This window comes from Erinaceus europaeus, chromosome 10 (genome assembly GCF_950295315.1).
Source record: "Erinaceus europaeus chromosome 10, mEriEur2.1, whole genome shotgun sequence".
Classification (NCBI taxonomy): Eukaryota; Metazoa; Chordata; class Mammalia; order Eulipotyphla; family Erinaceidae; genus Erinaceus; species Erinaceus europaeus.
Window position 1 is genome coordinate 90,265,446 of NC_080171.1, and position 23,289 is coordinate 90,288,734.

Here is a 23,289-nt window from a genome sequence, read left to right on the forward strand (position 1 = left end):
TATTTAGTGCTTAAAGATAAGACAGTCAGATAAAATGTAGGCTTTCAATTCAACTAGATTTTCAGATAACTGAAAATTATTTAGTATGTCCCAAATAAAATAGAGCACACTTAAACTAAAAAATAAATGTTACAACTTGTCCAATGCTTTTTCTGCATCTATTGATAAAGTCATGTGATTTTTATCTTTCTTTTTGTTAATATGGTAGATTATTACATTGATTTTTTAAAAAATTTATTTTATATTTATTTGTTGGGTAGAGTCAGCCAGAAATTGAGAGGAAGGAAGACGTAGAGGAGTTAGGCAGAGTAATATCTTCAGTTCTGCTTTACCACTCATGAAATTTCCCCCACAGGTCCCTAGGGACCAGGGGCTTGAACCTGGGTCCTTGTGCATTATAACATGTGCACTCAACTAGGTGCCCCACCACTCAGCCCCTGGATTACATTGATTAACTCGAGGATGTTGAACCATCCCTGTTTCCCAGGGGTGAATTCTACTTGATCTTCGTGGATTTTTATCTTAATATGTTGTTGGATTTGATTAGCCACAGTTTTGTTGAGGATCTTTGCATGAATGTTCATCAGGGATATAGGTCGGTAGTTTTCCTTTTTGGTGGAGTCCATTTCTGCTTTGGGAATCAAGGTGATGTTAGTCTCATAGAATGTATTTGGCAATGTTCTCCCTTCTATTTTCTGAAAGAGTTGGAGGAGGATGGGTGTTTGTTCTTCTTCGAATGTTTTGTAAAATTCATTAGTATAGCCATCTAGAACCAAACATTGGTTCTTGGGGAGGTTTTGATTACTGTTTCAATTTCTTTATTGGTAACTGGCCTGTTAATTTTACTTACTTCCCCTTATGGCAAGGACATTTACTCAATGGAGTACTACTCAACAATAAAAAAGATGACTTTGTTATACTTACCTGGCAGGGGATACTTACCATGGTCACAAAGGTGGTTTTCCCAGGGCGAGGCTTATCTATTGCACTCTGGATGTGCTGACCCCTGCGATTTCCCCAAATGTGGGAAACTCAACTGCATAATTTGTGGTAGTGGGGGACTGTGTTCGCACTCTCACCTACAAAATAAATTTTAATAAAAGATGACTTTGTGTGTTTTGGGATAAAATGGATGAGACTGGAGATGATTACACTTAGTGAAATAAGTGGCAAACGCTAGAAGAAGAAGTGAAATAAATGGGATGCATTGGATCGACCTTCTCGTGGTGCATCCCGTGAGTACCCATTCATTGGGGAAACTGACAATCCTTCCTAGCTGACTGAATCCACATGGATCCCAGTCACTTTCAAAGCCAGCAACAAGCAGCTCCTGACAGCTTTCAACCTGACCTGTTGACTGGCTACGGAAGAAGGGCAAATGCTAGAAGAAGAAGAAGTGAAATAAGTAAGTAAAGGACAACTACAGGATGGTTTCACTCATATTTAGAATTTAGAGAACTGAACACAGGAACTTGAAACAAAAAAACAACTCATATCCAGTATAAATATTTTCCTTAGCTTAAGTAGTTAAGCTTTCAGATCTTTAAAATGTTCAAATGCTGATACTGGGCTTAAATTGTTCAAGGAGCTCTAAGTACATATCTGTATATATGGTTCTTTAAATATCTAAGTTAACAACTTTAGAGCAGATATATAAAACCATTTACCCTGTCAGTAAAGAGATTTCCAGATGCCCCTATAGGATACAAAGCAGAGTGAGGGTAAGTATATTACTAAAGATGCTAACCATTGGATTTTCATAGAAATCAAACACCCAAATAACATAGTTATAATAATAATCAACTACTGATATTTTAAACTCTTTTAAGGCTACAAACAAACAAACACTTTTCCATTCTCTTTAAGATCCTCATTTCCTAGTCCTGGAACCTCTAAGACTATGCCCATATTTCTTGACATTTCTTCTCTCTGATTCCTTAACATCATACTACCTCTGTTGACCTCAACCTGTTGTTAAAATTTGTAGGCTCTTGCCGGCCGGTCTAGCTTCACGGCGGGTAACAGAGACGCGGAGACAACGGCTGGGCAGGGAAGCTGTATTTCTTTATTCAGGAACAACGATTCATAAACTAAGACAAACTAATCACCCAACAGAACTCTGCTGTCTCTTTGCGGCGGCGCAAGCACTCTCTCTCTGCAACTCAGAAACTCTCTAACTCTGAAACTCTTCCACTATGGAACTCTCTCTTACTCTGGAACTCAGGAACTCTCCAACTCTGGCACTCTGGAACTCTCGTACTGGGGAACCCTCTGAAACTCTCGCACTCTCGAACTCAGGAACCCTCTCTCGGGGTCCCTTGGGGCGGGGCCAAGAGGGCCCGCGAAATTAACAGGACTGATGCAATTCTCTTGGCGGGGGAGAACTAGAACCCAATGTAAAGCATACAACAATTCCCCCTTTTCTTTTAACTAAATGGCTACAGTATCAAGGGTGTGGGGTGAACAGAAACCTGTATCGTACAGGCATTTTTTAAAAAAGAAACTGGCACAAACTAAACTTTATCAGCTTAAAAAAACATTTCTTGCCTCTGGGGGGCGTACTTTCTTCGACGGGCATTTGCATGGGGGCGGGGAACGGCCTAGAGTCCCACAGGCAGCTGGCTGCAACTTACTTACTATGAAACAAAACTTGTTATTAGCATATCTACTGCACGATCCAACGTTTCTAATAGAGAAGGAATTTGAGACTTTTACATATCAACAACGTCTTTTAGCCTTTTGTTACACCCATTCAAGATGGAGACACACCCTAGGTGTGGGCCGGAGAGGAAACCTCAGGCATGAGAATAATTAGCATAGCCATTGTGAGATCTACCATTTCTAATAGAGAAGGTAATGGAGAGTTTTACATATCAACAAGTCTATTTAACCTTTTGTTTAGACTAACTTAGTTAAAATATATTGATTGTTAACTAATTTTTACCTTAGACTTTAAATGTAAGTTAATTTTATCTTTATGAGAATTACATTGAAAACCTTTTTCATTTAACTTTGACTAGTAAGAATTTAGCCTTAAAGCTACTGTTTACCAAACTTTAAACATACACATAAACATGGTCATTAATACACAAGGAGAGAAACCTTTGTTACGAAGACATGTCATTTTAAACACGAATTTAAATCTGTACTCTTAGTGGTTGGGGGGGGTCACCATTCGGAGGTGGCTTCCCGCGCAGCTCCATTCCTGAGCAGCTCCACTTCTAGGAATTGCAGGTTGCGATCTCTGCACAAATCTCTGCATACTCCAGCTTGTCTGTCATCAGACCGGACCGGCGGCTGGAGATCTCGTGTGCCCAGTTTCGGCAGGGAGCCCGGGGGTCTGGGAGGCCCGGGATGGTTCCAGAATTCATAGAAAGAGGGCAGGCAGGCCATCTTTGTAGAAGGCGTGGGCCTAGGTGCCCAGGGGTGGCGGCCATGATAGGACGCCGCGGCCCTGCCCCATGGCCCTGCCATGTCTGCTGCCCTGCTCGCAGTGGCCGAGCAGCGTGGAGGGATCACGCATCCAGTGCCCTGCGCCACGCAGTGGAGAGCCGGCTCCTGTGGGCTGGCCTCGGGCTCTTGCGTGTTGGCCTCGGGCTCCAGGGGCTCTTGTGTGCTGGCATCAGCCTCCTGCGGGCTGCGGGGCTGCAGGCGCGGTGCGCGGGGTTGTCTGGGCGCAGCCGGCTGGCTGGCTGTTTAACCAGGTGGAAACGGCAGCTCCGTGCCTCGCCTCCCGCCCGCTGGCTCTTCCCGCTGGCTGTTCTGAGTTCGCCCGAGCGAGTGGAAACCAGAGTGGTCCAGAAATAAATGTTCCAGAAACAACAAAACAGTCTCGTGAAGAAAGAGCAGAGGCCTTTGGAGATCTCTTCACAAGCAGAAGAGAAGGCCATAGTGCATAGGTAGCCAAATTGTCTTCACTTATCTGAGAGATGCGCAGGTCAGGTCCACGTGGGCACCATTTGTTGTTAAAATTTGTAGGCTCTTGCCGGCCGGTCTAGCTTCACGGCGGGTAACAGAGACGCGGAGACAACGGCTGGGCAGGGAAGCTGTATTTCTTTATTCAGGAACAACGATTCATAAACTAAGACAAACTAATCACCAAACAGAACTCTGCTGTCTCTTTGCGGCGGCACAAGCACTCTCTCTCTTACTCTGGAACTCAGGAACTCTCCAACTCTGGCACTCTGGAACTCTCGTACTGGGGAACCCTCTGAAACTCTCGCACTCTCGAACTCAGGAACCCTCTCTCGGGGTCCCTTGGGGCGGGGCCAAGCGGGCCCGCGAAATTAACAGGACTGATGCAATTCTCTTGGCGGGGGAGAACTAGAACCCAATGTAAAGCCTCAAGAAGACATAATAAATTGTCTAGTTAGTTGCACTTAGACCAAATTAGCTTGGCAACCTAGCAGAAAGGCCCAAAAGAAAAAAATAATCCTAAAAAAACTAAGTCTGGTTGGGTACAATAAATGGTATTCAATGCTTAAACAACTGGGAGAAAGTCTAAGGTCATCCAATAAAAAGAGGACTACAAAAGTTGGACTGGCTCATGTAATAATGGCCTTTTGGGTCAATATCATACCACCTCATTATCTGGGGACCCTGTCTTGGAATTCTTGATTTCCCACACAAATATGATGGACCTCTAGACCTCTAATGGATCCCTCTTTCCAACGTCACTGTTCACTTCCATCAGGAACATCATCATAAGCCTTCTTACAGGTCTTCCCAGGACCTTCCCCTCACCACAGAGCAACCATGGGAGGGACTGCCCCAGTCTCCAAAGGTAGGCTGAGTCATCCTTCCCTGCCATGAAAGGAATACTGGTCCTGAAATGACCACAGCCTGCAATGTTCCCAGTGGTGACCATAACTGTGAGCTCAGACCAACAGGGAATCAGAGGTTACACAGGCTCCTGTGCTAAATATAAATATATAAATGTGCCCAGGGTCATGTGGATGGGGTAAACAGTCAATTTTATTTATAGATTTTTTTTCGAGCAAGAGAGTTGTTCTTGGCCCTAACCTAACTTTCTAGCCCTTTGCTCCACTATGACACCAACTTCCTTTTTTTTTTTAAAGATTTTATTTATTTATTAATGAGAAACATAGGAGGAGAGAGAAAGAGCCAGACATCACTCTGGTACATGTGCTGCTGGGGGTTGAACTCTAGGACCTCATGCTTGAGAGTCCGATGCTTTATCCACTGCGCCACCTCCTGGACCACTGGCACCAACTTCTTAGACAATATTTTTGTCCAACTCCACGTTAGCTATCAAACACAAGCAAAAACTATGATAGTCATGGGCCCCTAGGAACATGTGTAAAAAGGACTTCCTAGCTTTCTTCCACTCTAAGATTTCCATTCTTCTGTGCTCTATTCCTACTTTTTGGTTCCTGTTCATTAATCATTTTGCCCACTTTTTATCTTCTGCCTTTCCGCCACCAAGTTGCAGATGCTTCCATGATGCCAACCTGACTCCTCTGGGCAGAGGAACTCACTAATGTATCCTGGAACTTCACTTTGCCAGAATCCTACCCCACCAGGGAAAGATAAAAATAGGCTGGGGTGACAATCAACATCCATGTTCAGCGGAGACATGATTACACAAATGAGACATCTCACCTTTTGCACCCTAAAAATAATTTTGATCCATACTCTCAGTGGGGGAGAAAGGCTAGGAGGATAGGAAGAAGAATGAAAGAAAGAAGAGGTAAAAGGGAGGGACATTTGAATATAGTAATAGGTGTATATGTGACTTAGAAAGGAAGATAAGAGGGGACCAAAAAAAGGGGGAGGAAAATATATAAAAATGTAGACAGATAGTTGCAGAAATAATATTTAACTAATATCTGCAACGTTAGGAGAACTGCTGTAGCTTACATTGGAGGAATTGGGGGTTCAGAACTTTGGTAATGGAAATGATCTGGAGTTGTACACCTGTTATCCTGTAATTTTGTAAATCAATATTAAATCACTATTAGCAAATCAGACATAAATAAATAAATAAGTGTTGCTTATCTGTAGTTTAAATGAACAAATAATGTTTTTTATTTATTAAATCTCAGGTATAGTACCAGACACTATATTTGGAATTGTGAACACAATGGGGAATATCATACCCTCAAAGACTATTTTTGTGAAACTTACAATGATCAAAGCAGTAATTAATCAAAGTGTTTCATAGAAACTGCATTGGGATAATTTTTATGAGGAAAAATACAGGGTTTAATAGTGGAAATTAATCTAGCCTTAAATACTAGTAAAAGCATTTCTTTAAAAAGTATACTTGAGTTGAGAACTGAGGGTTAAGTGGGGTTAGCTGAATAATTATAGAGACAGGAAGATCAATATATATACAGTGATCTTGTGGCAGAAAAATTATGACTGACTGGAAGAATGGAGAAAAAGCAGTGCTTCTCTTTTTTAATTTTTAAATTCTTTTAAAAAATTTAATATCTCCATTTATTGGATAGAGACAGCCAGAAATTGAGAAGGCAGGGGGAGATAGAGTGGGAGAGAGAAAGAAAAGATACCTGCAGCACTGCTTCAACTTTCCCTTTCACAGCTTTCCCTTTGCAGGTTGAGATTGGGACTCAAACCCAGTTCTTTTGCATTGTAACTTGTGTCCTTACCACATAGGCCACCACTGAGCCCCCAAAGCAGTATTTCTCAGCCTCTAAGCAAGCAAAAGTGTCAAGAAACTAGTGAGGTTGGTAGGGACCAACATAGGCATGGCCTGTGGTTCATGCTTAGAATGACAAACTTTGTTTTAGAAAAATATAAGTTAATTGAGGGGGCTTCAGCTAGACCTTGAGATAAACAATATAAAGTTTCCAAAATGCCTATGGTTAGTGCCAGGGAGTTTATGAGCCATCTGCAACCAGGAGAACTATTAGTGGCTTCAGCAAGTTTTCAGGTAAGAGACTATAGTGACTCTGTTGAAGCTACTGGCAGAAGGAAAGAGAGAAAGAGAGAGAGAGAGAGAGAGATGAATGCAGTGTCCTTCCCATCACCTTAGGTTGTCAGATAAGATATGATGATGAACATGAAAATGGAAAGGATAGGTGTAAGAGACACTTTAAAAGTAAAACTGACAGGGCTCGTTCAATAAGTACCTTTTGATTGATTGAGTAGAAATTAATGCCTTATATCTTCTGCAGAGAGGGGAAAAAAAGCACACACATTATGCAACTGTTTAAAAATTGCTCCTTATGTTCTCCTAGCTCTTTTAATGTCATCAAATGTCACCTCTTCTGATTGTGTGCACGCAACATGACATGTAATTAATCCTGCAGGTAGCAAAATGTGTAATTAAGCATATATGCCTGGTGACTTGTAATTAAGCACACATTTACTGTGATGCATGCACTGGTGAATGCTTCTTGGTGTGTGTAATTATGCATGTGTCAGGTGACATGAAATCACAACTTGTTCTGTGAACAGGCTAAGGTCTCAACTCCTATCTCGACCTGTTAATTGGTATTAATTTGCCTCTTATAGAAAAACATCTTTGGTAATTAAATTAAATTCAATTCAGAGGCACAAGCTATAGAAACATCTATGGACACCAAAACATAAGAGTTCTACTTTATTTCTACATAAACATGCAATTGGTAAGCATTAACCATACGAAATGATAAAAATGGAACACTATCCAAATAATGTTCTATGTACCATAAAATATTCTCACAGAGTCAACAGAATCACAGATTATTGTCCTTCCCATTTAATAAATCAGATTGACTTGGTGCAAAATAACATCCTATAGTCATTGGTGGTCTTCAAATAGATCTTAAGGCATTCTATTTAGCAAGAGAGCACGAGTTGTTTGACAGCAATATTCCAAAAGCAATAGTTTTGGAGGTCACACAGATTGAATTTCAGTTGCACAATGCCATTAATTTCATCAGAAATATGACTCAAGCATCAGTTTCCTTATATGAAAAAAGAAAACAATGCTAGTGGTATGGAAATAGAAATAGCAATAGTACTATCTTATTCAAGGTTATTAAAATCAAATGAGATTGCATCAAAAAACTTTGGTATCAGGACTCAACACTTATTAACTATGTAGACTTTACACATTTCCTTCTTCTACTTTCATCATAATCTCACTCCATATTCATAAATATGTATCTGTAATATACCTAATATTCATTTATGCATTTATTTATATATCTATTTTGGGTAGAAACAGAGAAATAAAGAGGGAAGAGGAAGGTAGAGAGATACCTGCAGCACTGCTTCACTCCTTATGAAGCTTCCCATCTGCAGCTGGGGACTTGAGGCTTGAATCTGGATCCTTGAGCACTATAATGTATGAAATCAACCAGTTGTGCCACCACCTAGCCCCGTTATGTGTGCGTGCATGAGCATGTGTGTGCTGCATATCGCAGATGAGAATTTCGATGTTAACAGTTTTACTTGCTTGTAACAAATATAGGACTTATTGAATAAAATAGAACACAAAATTTAACTGTAGAAGTTTTGGAACCAGAGACCAAATTAAGAGTTTCAGATCCATTGCCCACCAGTGCTATAAGTTCAGAAACAATTTACCCTTCCTGAGCTTCAATTTCTTTATCTGTGATATGGAGGTATTGGATAGCTGAGATGATTACATGAAAATTTAGATATGATAATTATAGTGCCTGACACATAGTATGTGCACAATAGAAGCTGTCATTATGTGTTATCTTTCACTTTCTTGCTTTTATATGCTAACATCTTTTTATGGCACAACGTAGAATCTCAGTAAATATATGTGGATTTGATTTGAGTGCATTTTTAATGAAAACCATTAGCTATGGGAGTTGTATTTTGTAGCCTGACACTATGTGAACCATGGACTGAATTCTCCTAGACTGAGAATGTGTGTTGTTACTGTATCAAACTGTCAGGCAGGAGATGGACAGAAGAGGAAAAGGCCTAGTTTCCCAGATCTCCCAGTCACAACCTGCCTTCCTCATCCCAGCTTTGAGATTCAAATACAAAGCTGCCAGCATCACACAAACACTGTCTGTCTGACATACTCAGCTATCATGTCAGCAGTGAGACATGGGGAGTAAGAGTGACAGAGGGCTGTCACAAGGCTGAAATGTTTTCTGTCTGCTCAGGAGACAGGTTTTGCTTAAAGTGGGGTGGAGAGGAGCAGAGGAGCAGAGGAGCCTGATGAGGCTTGGCAGCTGGTTTCATTTCTTTGTCAGAAAAGATCTTCACCCTTGTGTTAAGGATAGAGGAGGTTGGCAATGCCACCCAGGTGCTACCACCAGAACCACTAAAATGGCTGAGAATAGGAACAAGTGAGAAGTAGCTGAGCTCTAGTCAAGGAACCTCTTGAAGATTAATGCAGAAGACTATAACTTTTCTGGTGTACTCTTGTGACCTCTCAACTTACCAATGGCTCTGATCCATTAACTAGAAAGTTGGCAAACCATAAGCTCCCTCTGATTAGAGCGAACATCTATAATCATCTTCTTTTCATTACTCATCTTTTCACTTAATTTCAAGTCTAGGTGTGTCATTATTCTCCAATTAATGTGTTAGCTTGGTCTTTTTTTTTTTTTTTTTACAAGAACACTGCCCATTTAAGAACCCTGTCTCAGATCCATTGATCTGGAATTCTATATTCCTAGAAGCTTAAATAAAATGCTTTAAATGACAGAACATTTGCTTAGTGGTGTAAGTAAGGAGGTGAAAGAAAAGTATCAGGTGGTTTTATCTCTGGAATAAGTGTAGTATGGAATTACATCCCTGTATTTCATAATCTTGTAAACTATTATAAAATCATTAATAAAGTAGTTAGGAATCAATAAGAGGGCTTTTCTGCTCCATGCTTAGAACTTTAGCTTGGAAGGAAGATATCCATCATATGCCATTCAGATAAGTTGTTCATCTAGAGGGCAGTATCTGACATTTGCTGAGTCTAAGTTCATTTGATGGAAAAGTCAATGCTTTAAAAAGTGAAGTATAGTGCGGATGAAGATTTGGGGGTCTCCATTTTGTAGCTAGCTAGTAGGCCTATTTTAGATATATACCAAAGGGCCCGTGAATATACTAGTGTTGTTTGTTTGTTTCTGAGCCTGACATCTGATAACTTGGGATGAACCCAAGTTATTGTCTGGGGAGATGATTTCATGGCTGGAAAAAGAATCAGAAATCTGGATCAGGGAAGAGAATAGCTCTCAAATGTGGGAAAGATATAAATATTGTTAATTGTAAACCCCACTGATTTGATGTTATCTGGGTCCCATATTCAGCTTAGGAGCCTGTGTGACCTCTGGATTCCTGTAGATCTGGTCATGAGTAGGAATGTTCCAAGCTGCCCCAATTTTAGGACCCATCTTCCTCAGGTGGAAAGTAGAATATGTTGTCCAGCCTCCCTTCAGAGGATAGAATATTTTCTACCATTGTTGATCCATGTTAAGGGAAGTATCCTATGGGGGCCCACAAAGTGGTCTATTGTGTTGTTCCTGATAGAGATGAACAGTAACAATGGAGAGGGGGATTTATTCGAGGTCTAGGCCCATCTTGTCTTTTTGGGAATCTCAGGACTCCCTGACTAGGGCCCCAGTTGATGGAGTGGCCTGATAGTGACTAAAGAGTCATCATTAAAGTATGCCACTCTCTTGCCCTTATTCATCTGCACTATTCCAGCCTTTAGGTTCATGATTACTCAACAATTTGTTTGGCTCTATATGTTAACTTTTTTTTCAGTCACCAGGTTCCAAATGCTACTGTGATGTCAACCAGACTTCCCTGGGCAGATGACCCTACCAATATGTCCTGGAACCCTGCTTCCCCAGAGCCCCATCCCACCAGGGAAAGAGAGAGAAAGGCTGAGAGTATGGATCAACCTGTCAATGCCCATGTTCAGTGGGGAAGCAATTACAGAAGCCAGACTTTCTATATTCTGTACCCCATTAATGTCCCTTGGTCCATGCTCCCAGAGAGATAAAGAATAGGAAAGTTATCAGGGGAGTGGGTGGGGTGTGGAGTTCTGGTGGTGGGAACTGTGTGGAGTTGTACCCCTCTTATCCTATGGCTTTTGTCAGTGTTTCCTTTTTATAAATAAAATTATAATAAAAAATAAAAAGAAATAACTGTATAGAAAAAATAAAAAGTGAAGTATATTTGATGCTTATCTGAACACAAAATCTGAAGATCACGATACTCTTACATATATATTTCTACTCTTAGTTGAATGAATTAGTTGCAGTCCTCTTTATCTGAGATGTCTCTTGTGTAAGTGAAGGCAAAAGATGCTCTGCTGACCCTATTATTTATATTCAAGTATCTAAGAAGTACTCAGACTTATGATCCAAAATGGTGACTAATATCAATTCTTGTCTAAGGGGCTCATGATCTTGAGAGAATCACATGGCAACAAATGTTTGAGCCTAAAAATGCATGTTTTGATCCTCCATTTCTTTTATATTATTTCTGTTATCTTTATTTATTGAATAGAGACAGCCAGAAATCAAGAAATTAGGGGGAGATAAAGAGGAAGTGAGAAAAAGAAACACTTGCAGCACTGCTTCACTACTCATGAAGCTTCACCCCCTATGGGTGAAGAAGACTGGGGGCGAGCTAGAACCTGGGTCCCTGTGAATTGCAACATGTGTGCTCAACTAGGTGTGCTACCACTTGGCCTGATCTTCCATTTCTTAATTTTCCTTGTGAGCTCAGCTTTTCCCATAACGTGCACCAGAAAATACCAACAGTGAGATACCAAAACTTTCTTCCTCCTAAATTCTCACCCTCCCTGTGCCACACTTCTCTCTCAGTTTCTCTGTGTCTCTATCCAAAATAAAAAATACAATAAACAAAAATATTAAAACAAATAAAAATTGTAAAAGATTATTATTAAATAATGATGCACCTGGTTTAAGCACACATACTACAGTGCACAAGGACCTGTCTTCAAGCCCCTGGTCCCCACCTGCAGGGTGAAAGCTTCACAAGTGGTAAATCAGGGGTGCAAGGGGCCAGGTGGTAATACACCTGGTTGAGGGTGCACACTGCAAAGCATAACAATGAGGTTAAAGCCCCTGGTTCCCACCTGCAGGGGGTAAGCTTCATAGGCAGTGAAGCAATGTGCAGGTGTCTGCTAACATCTATGTCCAAGATAGAAACAATTACAGAAGCCAGAACTCCCACCTTCTGCATCCTAAAAAGAATTTTGGAGCATACTCCCAAAGGGGAGAAGGTGATGAGAGAGCCCTGGAACTCAATTTCACAAGGACCTGAAACATTTGTCACAAAGAATTTTTTTATACCATCTCAGAAAGGTTAGACAATCTGAAAAATACTAGAGGAAGTTAGACACTGTTTTGTTTACTGAGAGAGAAGAGGAAAAAGGAAGGGCACTCAACAGTAGTAGTAGGTATAGGTGTGAATTAGAAAGGAATCAAAGTAGGACCATAGAAGTGAGTAAAAATGGGCAAAGATATATTTCCATAAACACAGATATAGATAGATATAGAGATATATAATCAACCCATATCTGTGACCCCAGGGGAGAACTATTACAGTTTCTGCTGGAGGGCGAAGAGGATACAAAACTATGGTGGTGGGAATAGTGAGAAATTATACCCCTATTATCTAATAATTCTGTAAATCAATATTAAATCCCTAATAAAAATTAAAAAAGAAATCATAAAGCTAAGTAATTGATGAGTCTAACGTGCAAATCCAATGCATTACTGACTTGGATGCTTGGACACTTAACCATTAATTACAGATTCAAACTCCAGATGAGACACTTCTCCAAGATTTTCTCCCCACAAAACTAAGGAGTGAATGCTTCATAAGAGAATCTCAGGGAGTTCATAAAACTGTCCATAAAGGCCTTTCCATCTCCAGTGTAGTCAAGCAACACCAGGAGATAAAAATCTTTCTTATTGCAAATGTGTGTGTGTGTGTGTGTGTGTAAGAATGTAATGTGTGTACACATATGTACATTATTAATAAAACGATGTTCTCTGTACAATAGAGTGATACTATGTAATAAATATACATATGTTGCACGTAGTTTGGTGGATAGACAGACTTACATATATGTAGATGGACAGATTAAGTGTGTTTGTGTGTATGTGTGTGTGTGTGTGTGTGTGTGTGTGTGTGTGTAGGAGTAATCCCAGCTACCCTGGTGGTTGACTATAATAAAACAGCTCTGTTGGAATAATGCAGTGCCAGAGAGACGGGGTATAATATGGTTAAATGCTTTTACAGTCCCCCATTAAAGTAAGTGGATGGAAATTCATAAAATATTGATAGCATTTGAAATGTGTTCATTCACAGCTCTGCTCAGAATTTCAATGGTGTCAGGGTGACTGGTCCAAGCAAGATAGTATAACCCAACTAATACAACCTCTCAGTGCTCAGTTTCTGGGATGTTATTATTTAGGGAGGAATATGAAGAAATAAGGGGAAATGCCTGGGGATGGAAGACTCTACCTTGTCTAGTTTCTTTCCCCAGGAAAGAAGAATGGTAATTGTGGCATAAGAAAGCAAATTTATGGAACCAGGTCAGCACCATCAACAGGTCTCCAAATGGAAATATGTTTCTCCTTCCTCTTTACCACATAGTAAGAAGGAGGATTTGAGCCCACTACCAAGCCCTGGTTACAGTTTATTGTCCCAAGAGTGAGGACCTGATAGAACAGGGGAGTAGGAATATTTTTCTAAGAAATCCTGCCTGATACTCCATAGATCCACTCTGTTTCCCTTAGCAATGCTGAGATTCCTGGCTGTAGATCACTTCCAGCCCCGGGAGTTGTCTCATGATGCCTTTCCAGAGAACAATACCCACACAAAGAGAAAGGCAGAAACAAAGGTATAACAGGTGCTTGAAATAATCAAACTCAGTTTGGTTATTCCCTGGGAGCAAATGAGACACTACTGTAGCTTCAAAGGAAAAGACAGTTTCTCCACCTGAGAAACTGATCTTTTCATGTGATCTCATAAAGATGGGGAAAGGGGTGATATAGTGGTATAGTGATATAGAAACCTAGATACTCCAACTCGCAGTATCTACCCTCTGGTTATTCACTTAATAATTCCTCCACATATTGACTGAGAACACTGAAAGTTTGATTTCCAAAATTGTGTTTCATTATTTGGAGATAAAGTATTTGAGATTTCTGTGAAAACACAGTATTTAGAGGAACAAACATCATCTGCTTAAACTACAAGAGCATACCTTATCATATACTGACATCTTTAGAGATTGTGTAGGGGCCTGGGGAAGATACTAGGGCTTCATGCCTGCCTGATTCCACCACTCCTGGCAGATTATTTCTCTTTTTTAAATTTAATAGAGAGAGATGGAGTGAGAGAAAGGAGGAGAGCTATCACAGCGCCTTCAGTGCACAGTGTCTTCATGTGGTGCCTGGAGCTCAAACCTGGCCCCTCACACATGACAAACTATACTTTCTGCTGGATGAGCTACCTTCTGGCCTCCTACAGACATTTTAAGACTGAGGGTCAAGTGGTGGCACACTGAGTTAAGTTCTCATGTTACCCTATGCAAGTACTTGGTTCAAGTCCCTGGTTCCATGAGCAGCAGGTGGCAGGAGTTCACAAGCAATGAAGCAGTGCTGCAGGTGCCTAATCTCTCTCTCTCTCTCTCCTCCTCCTCCGCCTTTTCTGTTTTCTATCAAGTTATTACTATTTATATCAAAAGAGAAAAAGAGAGCGAGAAGGAAAGAAAGAAAGAAAGAAAGAAAGAAAGAAAGAAAGGGAGAAAGGGAATGGCTTCAGGGAACAGTGAATTCACAGTGTAAGCTCTAAGACTCAGTAATAACTCTGGTGACAACAAAAACTATTTTTTAAAGTCTGATTTTATTGTATAAAAGATAGACAGAGAGAGACGAGAATATACACTCTGGAATATGCAATGTCAGGAATTGAACCTGGGACATCATGCTCTCTGTTACTGAGCCACCTTACTGGCTGTACCTTAGCAGATGTTCATATGATTTAGTATATGGTATGTACATTTTAATCCATAGTATAGACATGTTTGAAGTCTAAAACAATTTCCGTAAATATGAATATTTATGAAATGTGCTAGAAAGGGCCCAGAGAATTCCATGTGAAGACCATTATGATTTTATGTGGTGGGAGAACAAAATGCATGGAGTACATATTGGAGTCTTTATCTTTTGGGTAATCTTCCCACAGATCAGTACTCCCTCGGACATTTTCTCTTGATTCTTTTTCAGTTTTTTTTTTCCACCGGTGTTGTTGTTGGGGCTCACTGCTTGGATAACACATTGATTGCTCCCAGTGGTCATATTTTTATGATAGAACAGACAGAAATTGAGAGGGGGAGGGATAAACAGAGAGGAAGAGAAAAAGAGAGAGACTTGTACCCCTGCTTCACTGCTTGTGACTTTCCACCCTGCATGTGAGGACCAGAGACTTGAACCTGGGTCCTTGCATGTGGTATCATGTGTGTTCTACCTAATACACTCCCACCTAAACCCCTATAGTGTATTTTCTTAATATATTTGCAGTTTCACTTTTTATCCAGTATAACAGTCCCTTTCACATGTTATTTGAGAATTGATAAGCCATTCTCTCCTACAACTACTCTAGGACTCGCTCTGCCTGCAGCTCACACTGCAGCAGCAAGGAACCATGCCGCACTGCTTCAATAGGTCCCTTGATAACCAAAGCCAGACCTGCTTCCCATTCTGCCTCAGAGTCCCACTGAATGAGCCCACTATTCTTCCATGCTGCTGTAATTTGAAAACAAATGACATGTGAAGACTGACTTCTGTCCATTGCATTTGAACCACGAGTCTCTCTTATTCTTGTAGGCTCACTTTCAGTCAGCCTCCTCCTCCAGTACGAATTCCTCTCTTGGATTGATGGCCATTAGAGGGAAGTAAATGTGCTGACACACAAGCTCCCAGGGCAGGATATTTTCTGGGAAATGGTGGCCTCCTGGAGGTCAATTCAGGAATATTTCAGTATGTGAAGATGAAATTGGATTTTTCTAATGGCTAGAATTTCTGATGGGTAGAGATAGCAGAAACTAATGCAAGGAAAAGGGAATTTCAATCAAACAATGGCCCAAGGGATTTAGCCCCAAATGGTGAGTGCATAGTACCCAGGTGTCCTGCTATTGATATCATAATCAGGTCCCCAGCTAACTTATCCAGAAGATATTTTTAAATCTAATGCAAGTATAATTAAATCTTATTTCATCTGCAAGAGAACTGTTTGCTTGGAAGACTGTTATACGAGAAACACTTCCTGAGTTCCCTGTTAAGTATGTAACTTCCCTGGTGTGATCCTAAGCAAGTTACCTCTCAGAGACTCTGTTTTCTAGTCTATAATGGCCATGATACATTTGTCCTGTTTACCTCAGAGGGGTTCTCTCTACTTTGACATATTTCTTACCTAGTAAGCTTCCACTTCATTCTTGAAAATATGCATCAGATATTCTTTTTCTTTTCTTTCTTTTGTTTTTATTTGTTTACGGGGGCCAGGTAGTAGATATTCTAGCTAAGTGAACAAAGTATTAGTACTTTGCAAGTATCCAGGTTTGAGTCCCCACTCCTCACCTGCAGAGGAATGTGGCAAAGCAGTCTGCAGGTGTCTATCTCCACCCACCCCACCTCTCTCTCTTTCTCTCTAGCTCTCCTTATTCCTCAAGTTCTTTCTGTTGTATCTAATAAAACGAAAAAAAATTACTGCCAGGAGCAATGGAATCTTGCCTGTACCAATCTCCAGTGATAATCCTCAGGCATTACTTCTTTGTATCTCCTCTCCTCAGACTTTTTTTTTTAAATTTTCATTTATAAAATGGAAATATTGATAATAGGGGTACATTTCCACATAATGCCCACCCCAAGAACTCTGTATCAAATACCCTCCCTTGATAGCTTTCATATTCTTTATCTCTCTGGGAGTATGGAATCATGGTCATTATAGGGTGCAGAAGGTGGAAGGTCTAGCTTCTGTAATTGCTTCCCCACTGAACATGGGCATTGGCAGGTTGATCCATATGCCAAGCCTATTTTTCTCTTTCCTTATTGGGGAAGGGATCTGGGGAGGCGGGGCTCTAGACAGGTCGTGAGGTCATTTGCCCAGGGAAATCAAGTTAGTATCATGGTAGCATCTGGAACCTAGTGGCTGAAAAAAGAGTTAAGATATAAAGTAGAACAAATTACTGACTTATCATGAACCTAAAAGCAATAATATTGCAGATGAAGATTTGGGGTCTCCATTTTGCAAAAAACTAGTAGGTCTATTTTAGGTATATTCCAAGGGTCCCATGACTTTAATAGTTTTTGCCTGAGCATGACAACTCATATGCAGGTGGACATAGATTACTGTCTGGACAAATGGTGTCATAGTTGGAAAGAAGATTAGAAAGCTAGGTCAGGGAATAAGATAGCTCCCAAATATGGGGAAAGTATATAAATATATACTTTTAACAAACTGTAAACCCCATTGATTTGATCTGGGGCCCATATTCAGCACAGGAGCCTCCGTAACCTCTACATCCCTGTAGGTCTGAGATTACATTCTGTGGTCATGGCTATGAACATCAGTCTGCACTAATTTTAAGACCCATCTTCTTTGGGTAGTAGGTAGAGTATGTTGTCCAACCTCCCTTCGAAGAATGGAACATTCCCTACCATTGTTTATTCATACTGAGGGAAAGGTCCTCTAGGAACCCACAAAAAGGCACATTATGTTGTTCCTCATGGAGATGAGTGGTGACAGTGGTGAGAGGGATCTGTTAAAGGTCTAGGCCCATCATGTCTGTGTGGGAATCCTAAGACTCTCTTACTAGGGCCTTAGGTGATGAGGTGGCCTGGTATTGACTAAAGACTCACCATTAGACTTCCCGGAGGCATGGTTCCAGGAGATGTGGTTTATGGAGTAGCTACAATCAGACATTCACTTTCCCCATACAACTATTAAACACAATAAGAGATCAAATTGGACACATAATAATCCATAGTTGAAAAAAATCCACAGCCTCAGGTGGGTGTCAGTGCGTGCAGTTGGGAAAATGGGAGTGGGTTGGAAGACACAGATGGTCCAAAGGAGAGCTCTGTGCTAAAGGCGCTAGGCACTGATTCTACCATCTTGGGCAGTAACGCAGTAGCCAACTCCCCTGAAGAAAAGAAATTGAAGCTTAAAACCTCTCAATCTTTGACTCAGTGTTCTGTTCCCTTTTGTTTTTTTCCAGTCTGAGTTTAAGACAAAGACAAAACTAGGCCCACAAGGTAGCCTAAAACACCCCTCCCCTACCCACTGCTGCAGATTCAAATAAGTGGAAAGCAAAGACCAGAACAGCACCACCTGTTGGCCAACATAACCAACATTATACATGTGAAAGCAAAGAGGTAGAAAGTTAAATAGCATGTCACATCAAACAGAGAAAAGTAAATCAGACACAGTCCATGAAATTCCAGATACAGAGTCTATCAGAGACAGACTATAGAAATTGTATGAGAATTTTACAAGAATATAAGCAAGAGTTGAAAGCGTCTTTCTTTGGAATTTGATAAAAAAGCTACAAATTGTGAAAGAAGAACTCAAAGCAGAGTTCACTAAGCAGTTAAACAACATGGAGAAAAAATTTCTAACAGAACTAACTGCAAGGATTGAAAGATATTTTTAGTGCAGTTGAATCTCAGGTAGAAAGCTTAGGTAATAAATTCACATGTGCAGAAGGAAGAATTTTCCAATCTAGAAGACACAATTAGCCTGCTTTTTCAATTCAAAGATAAGGGAGAGGAAAGGTTTAAATGAGTGAAGCTACTCTCTGTGAAACTGCAGACTCCATAAAAAGGTCGAATATACGAGTTATAGGGATACCTGAGGAAGCAGACTGGGTCAAAGGTCCAGAGGTAATTTTCAGAGAAATTTTAGATGAAAATTTCCCTCACCTAGGCAATCCTCAGAATATACCTATTTTGGAGGCAGATTGATCACCCAGGTTAGCAAATCCAAAACGACCAACACCAAGGCACATTACTGTAAAATTATTAAAACTCAACAACAAGGAGAAAATTTACTCAAAATGGATCAAAGATCTGGATATCAGACCTGAAAGTATAAAATACATAGAAGTATATATTTGTGAAACATTTCATGGCGTTAAAACTAAAAACATATTAGAAGACTTGACCCCATGGGAAAAGGAAATAAAAGCAAGATTGAACAAGTGGGACCATATCAAATTAAAAAGCTTCCATACATCAAAAGAAAACTCCATAGGGAGTCGGGTGGTGGCTCAGCAGGTTAAGTGCACATGGCGCAAAGTGCAAGGCCTGGCAGAAGGATTCTGGTTCAAGCCTCCAGCTCCCCACCTGCAGGAGAGTCGCTCACAAGCAGTGAAGCAGTTTACAGGTGTGTGTCTTTCTCTTCCCCTGTCTGTCTTCCCCTCTTCTCTCCGTTTCTCTCTGTCCTATCCAACAATGACACCAGTAACAACAATAATATCTACAACAATAAAACAACAAGGGCAACAAAAGGGAATAAATAAATAAATATTTTAAAAAAAGAAAACTTCATAAACAGGAAACCCAGCAAATGGGAGAACATATTCACACATCATACTTCAGACATTAAACATCTATATAGAATTCATTCAGCTCAACAAAAAGAAAAAGAACAACCCAATAAAAAAGTGGGCAGAGGACATGCATAGACAGTTCTCCAAGGAAGAGATATGCATGGCCCACAGACATATGCAGAAATGCTCTAGTTCACTCATCACCAGAGAAATACAAATTAAAACCACACTGAGATACCACCTCACACCTGTAAGAATGGCCTTCATCAACAAAACAGGAGAAGATAAATGTTTTAAAAGATGTGGAAAGAATCCCACTGCTGGTGGGAATGCAAAATGGTACAACCATTATGGAGAAAAGTATGAAGAATCCTTAAGCAAATACAGATGGAAAAACCTTAGGACCCAGAAATCCCACTCCTAGGCATTTATCCAAAAGTGATAATATCATTAATTCAAAGAGATATATGCACACCCATGTTTATAGCCACATTATCTACAATAGCAAAAATTTGGAAGCAACCAAAATGTCCCTCCACAGATGATTGGTTAAAAAGTTATGGGGCATATACTCAATGGATTATTACTCAGCAATAAAAAAGATGATTTTACATCCTTTGGGATAAGATGGATGAAACTTGAGAACATTATACTTAGTGAAATAAGCAAGGAGGTAAAGGAAAACTATGGATGGTTTCACTCATATCTGGAATTTAGAGAGCTGAACAAACATACATAAAATAAGCAACCAAACACAACACAACCCATATTTAAAATGGGAAAACTACTGTGGCTACCTAGGGGGTTGAGAGGATGGCACAGACTTTCAATGGTGGAGAAGATGTGAAGTTCTATTCTTATCACTATTTAGTCCTATCAATAGCAATACAACATGTGGGAGGAGTGGATTGATTTAATATCTCAAGTTCCCCAACTGCCTAGACTATAGCCCTATGCACAAATACTAGATCTTGCTAATATTTATTTTAGATTTGCAAAATTATCATACTCTGATAAGGGGATTAATTGTTTATGGATCTCTAAAAATGTATCTGCAAATAAAGCTCTGCAAACATCTAAAATAATAACAGCTTTAGGCCAGATAGGTCAAGACCTTTTGACCTTGTAAGTATTTAAAATACAAGGAGGTTCAGATACCACTAAAAGTGTTCAGATCATAGTGAAGTTTAGTATAATAACACAGATACTTAGCCTCCTAACTAACCTGGCTATAACAATTAATTATTGATATTTTAACTTTCTCTAAGACTATACGAAATCCCTTGCATCCTCCTTAAGACCTACATTCCTCCTAGTCCTGGTACCTCTAGGATATGCCCAAACTTCTTGAAATTCATTCTCTATGATTCCTTACTGCCAAACCAACCCTGTCAACTTCAACCAAATTGCTACTGGTGCTGCCACCCTGCATTATGCTGATATTGAAATCATACTGTGGACGGTAACCTGATAAGTCAACCTTGCAACTCTTCAAATCTGGTGCTCCACTCTGACACCATTCCTTCAGACAACATTCTCATCAAACCTTAGGTTAGTTACCAAACTCAAGCAAAACTATTATAGTTGTATGCCCCTAGAAACATGCCTAAAATGTTTTCCCTAGCTATCCTCTACCCTAAAATCCTTAATCTCATCTCTTCTGATCCTATTTTCTGGTTCCTGTTCATTAACCATCTTGTCTCAACTTAGGTCATGCCACCTTCCAGATACCAGGCTGCAGAGGCTACTATGACTCCATCACAACTTCTCTGGGAAGATGATCTCACCAATGTGTCCTAGACCCTTGCATCTCCAGTGCTCTGGTACACTAGGGAAAGATAGAAACAGACTGGGAGTATGGATCAACCTGTCAACACCCATGCTCAGTGAAGAAGCAGCTATAAAAGCCAGAACTCCTACCTTCTGCTCCCCATAAACAACCTTGATCCATACTCCCAGCAGGAGTGAAGTGATAGGATGAAGATAAGAGGACTCTGCACTCCTGCTCCATCAGAACCCAGAGAGAGAGAGAGAGAGAGAGATAAGGAAAAGGAGAGGGACATATGGAGGTAGCTTTGCTGTCATGACTGGATTAGAGGGAAAGAGAGGACTGAATCAGGAAAAGAAGGGGTAACTTTGTAAAAATGTGGACAGATAGTTATAGAGAAGATGGTCGGTCCATGTCTACAACCTTAGGGGAACTGAGGTGGACTGCAGTGGGGGGGTGAAGATACAGAACTCTGGTGGTGGGAATGGTGTGGATTCAAACCCCTGTAATTTATATATATATATATATATATATATATATATATATATATATATGACTCATCATTAAAGTATGCCAGTCTCTTGCCCTTATTCTGCTTCTGTAGTCCTTACTTTGTCTGACAAAGTTAGCTTTGGAGTGATTGCGGGACATCTAATAGAAAGTAGGTGAGGAGGGTATCTAAGTCTAAGTAAAACTGTTTCATTAGGTACTTTAAGGTGCCTTTTTAGAGCTTTCTATTTGCTTGTTTGATTTATTGACTCACTGCAAACTATTGTGCATTTTTGCTTTAAGGTATGTATTTTCCCTAACTTATGGATACATGTACATATGCCCAATCTCATGGGCCCTGGTCTATATCCAGGTTTTGAGATTTTGTTAAGAAGTGCATCACCCCAAATGGAATTAAGGAATCCAATGAGCTAGGAAATGTCTTGCCAGAGTAATGAAGTTGAAGGGTTGACATTCCACTCCTTATGTCTCTGGACACAGTCCAAAGTATGACATGCCGAGGTGGTACTGGTTGCCTTGCTTGGGTTGGGATCAGTAGATGTAGTACGAGTTGGCGTGAATTGAAAAAAGCATGCAGAAAAGTGAGCCCCATCCTAGAGGTGCCAGGGCTGGGACAAATATGGGATTTACATAGAAAGGGGAAAGTTGCTGCTGTCTAAGGGTTTAAGAAGGCAATAGATAGTTATTAGTGTAACCAAATTATTTGGCAATTGGGTTATCTTTGAAAATCCGTTTGTTAGCATTTGCTGTATTGTACAAGACCTCACCATAATTTATGTCTTTTGATGCAATGTATCTTATAAAGTAACACCATCTGTTACTTCTGTTCCCCCTGGTTTAAACTTTTAGAAGATTTACTATTTCAAAGAACATGTCATTATTAGAAATGTATTAATAATTTGAGCCCTCTATTTAAAATTCAATTACCAATTGAATTACCAATTTGAAGTTTTAAGTACTTGGATTGAGGGAACATATACTCAGAGCTATGGACTATTCATTAAAAAGTTTGAGACATTTGATCCATTTTCCCCCTCTTATGTTAATTAAATAGTGATTTATGAGAATATAAGTCAATAGGAGTATATATTAACACCAAAAGTCTGTGTCCTGCCTCACCTACTTTTTCCCCAATGAAGCTGAAAATCTATCCTCAGCCTCCACCTAGAAATTTTTACTTTGGTGTCCTACTCCAAACTCAGTAAGATGCCGCTTTAAGAGTCCCTTTATTTTATTCTTTCTCAGCTTCTGTTTATGAGTGGGATCACCCCATACTCATATTTGTCTTTATGACTTAGCTCACTTAACATAATTTCTTCTAGCTCCATCCCAGATGGACCAGAGAAGGTGGGTTCAATGTTCATAATTGAAGAGAGCCTCCTTCCTCCATTTAATACTTTGGGCTCCCTTATCAAAGATTAGATGTCCATAGGTGTGGGGATTTATTTCTGGGCTTTCAATT

General features: G+C 40.1%; 1 non-coding gene across 1 annotated transcript; it reads left to right on the forward strand.

The window, feature by feature from the left end:
* Positions 1–916: 916 nt before the first annotated feature.
* Positions 917–1,082, forward strand: LOC132540979 (U1 spliceosomal RNA). Its single transcript, XR_009552185.1, has one exon. It is a non-coding gene; the product is annotated as a U1 spliceosomal RNA (small nuclear RNA).
* Positions 1,083–23,289: the final 22,207 nt, after the last annotated feature.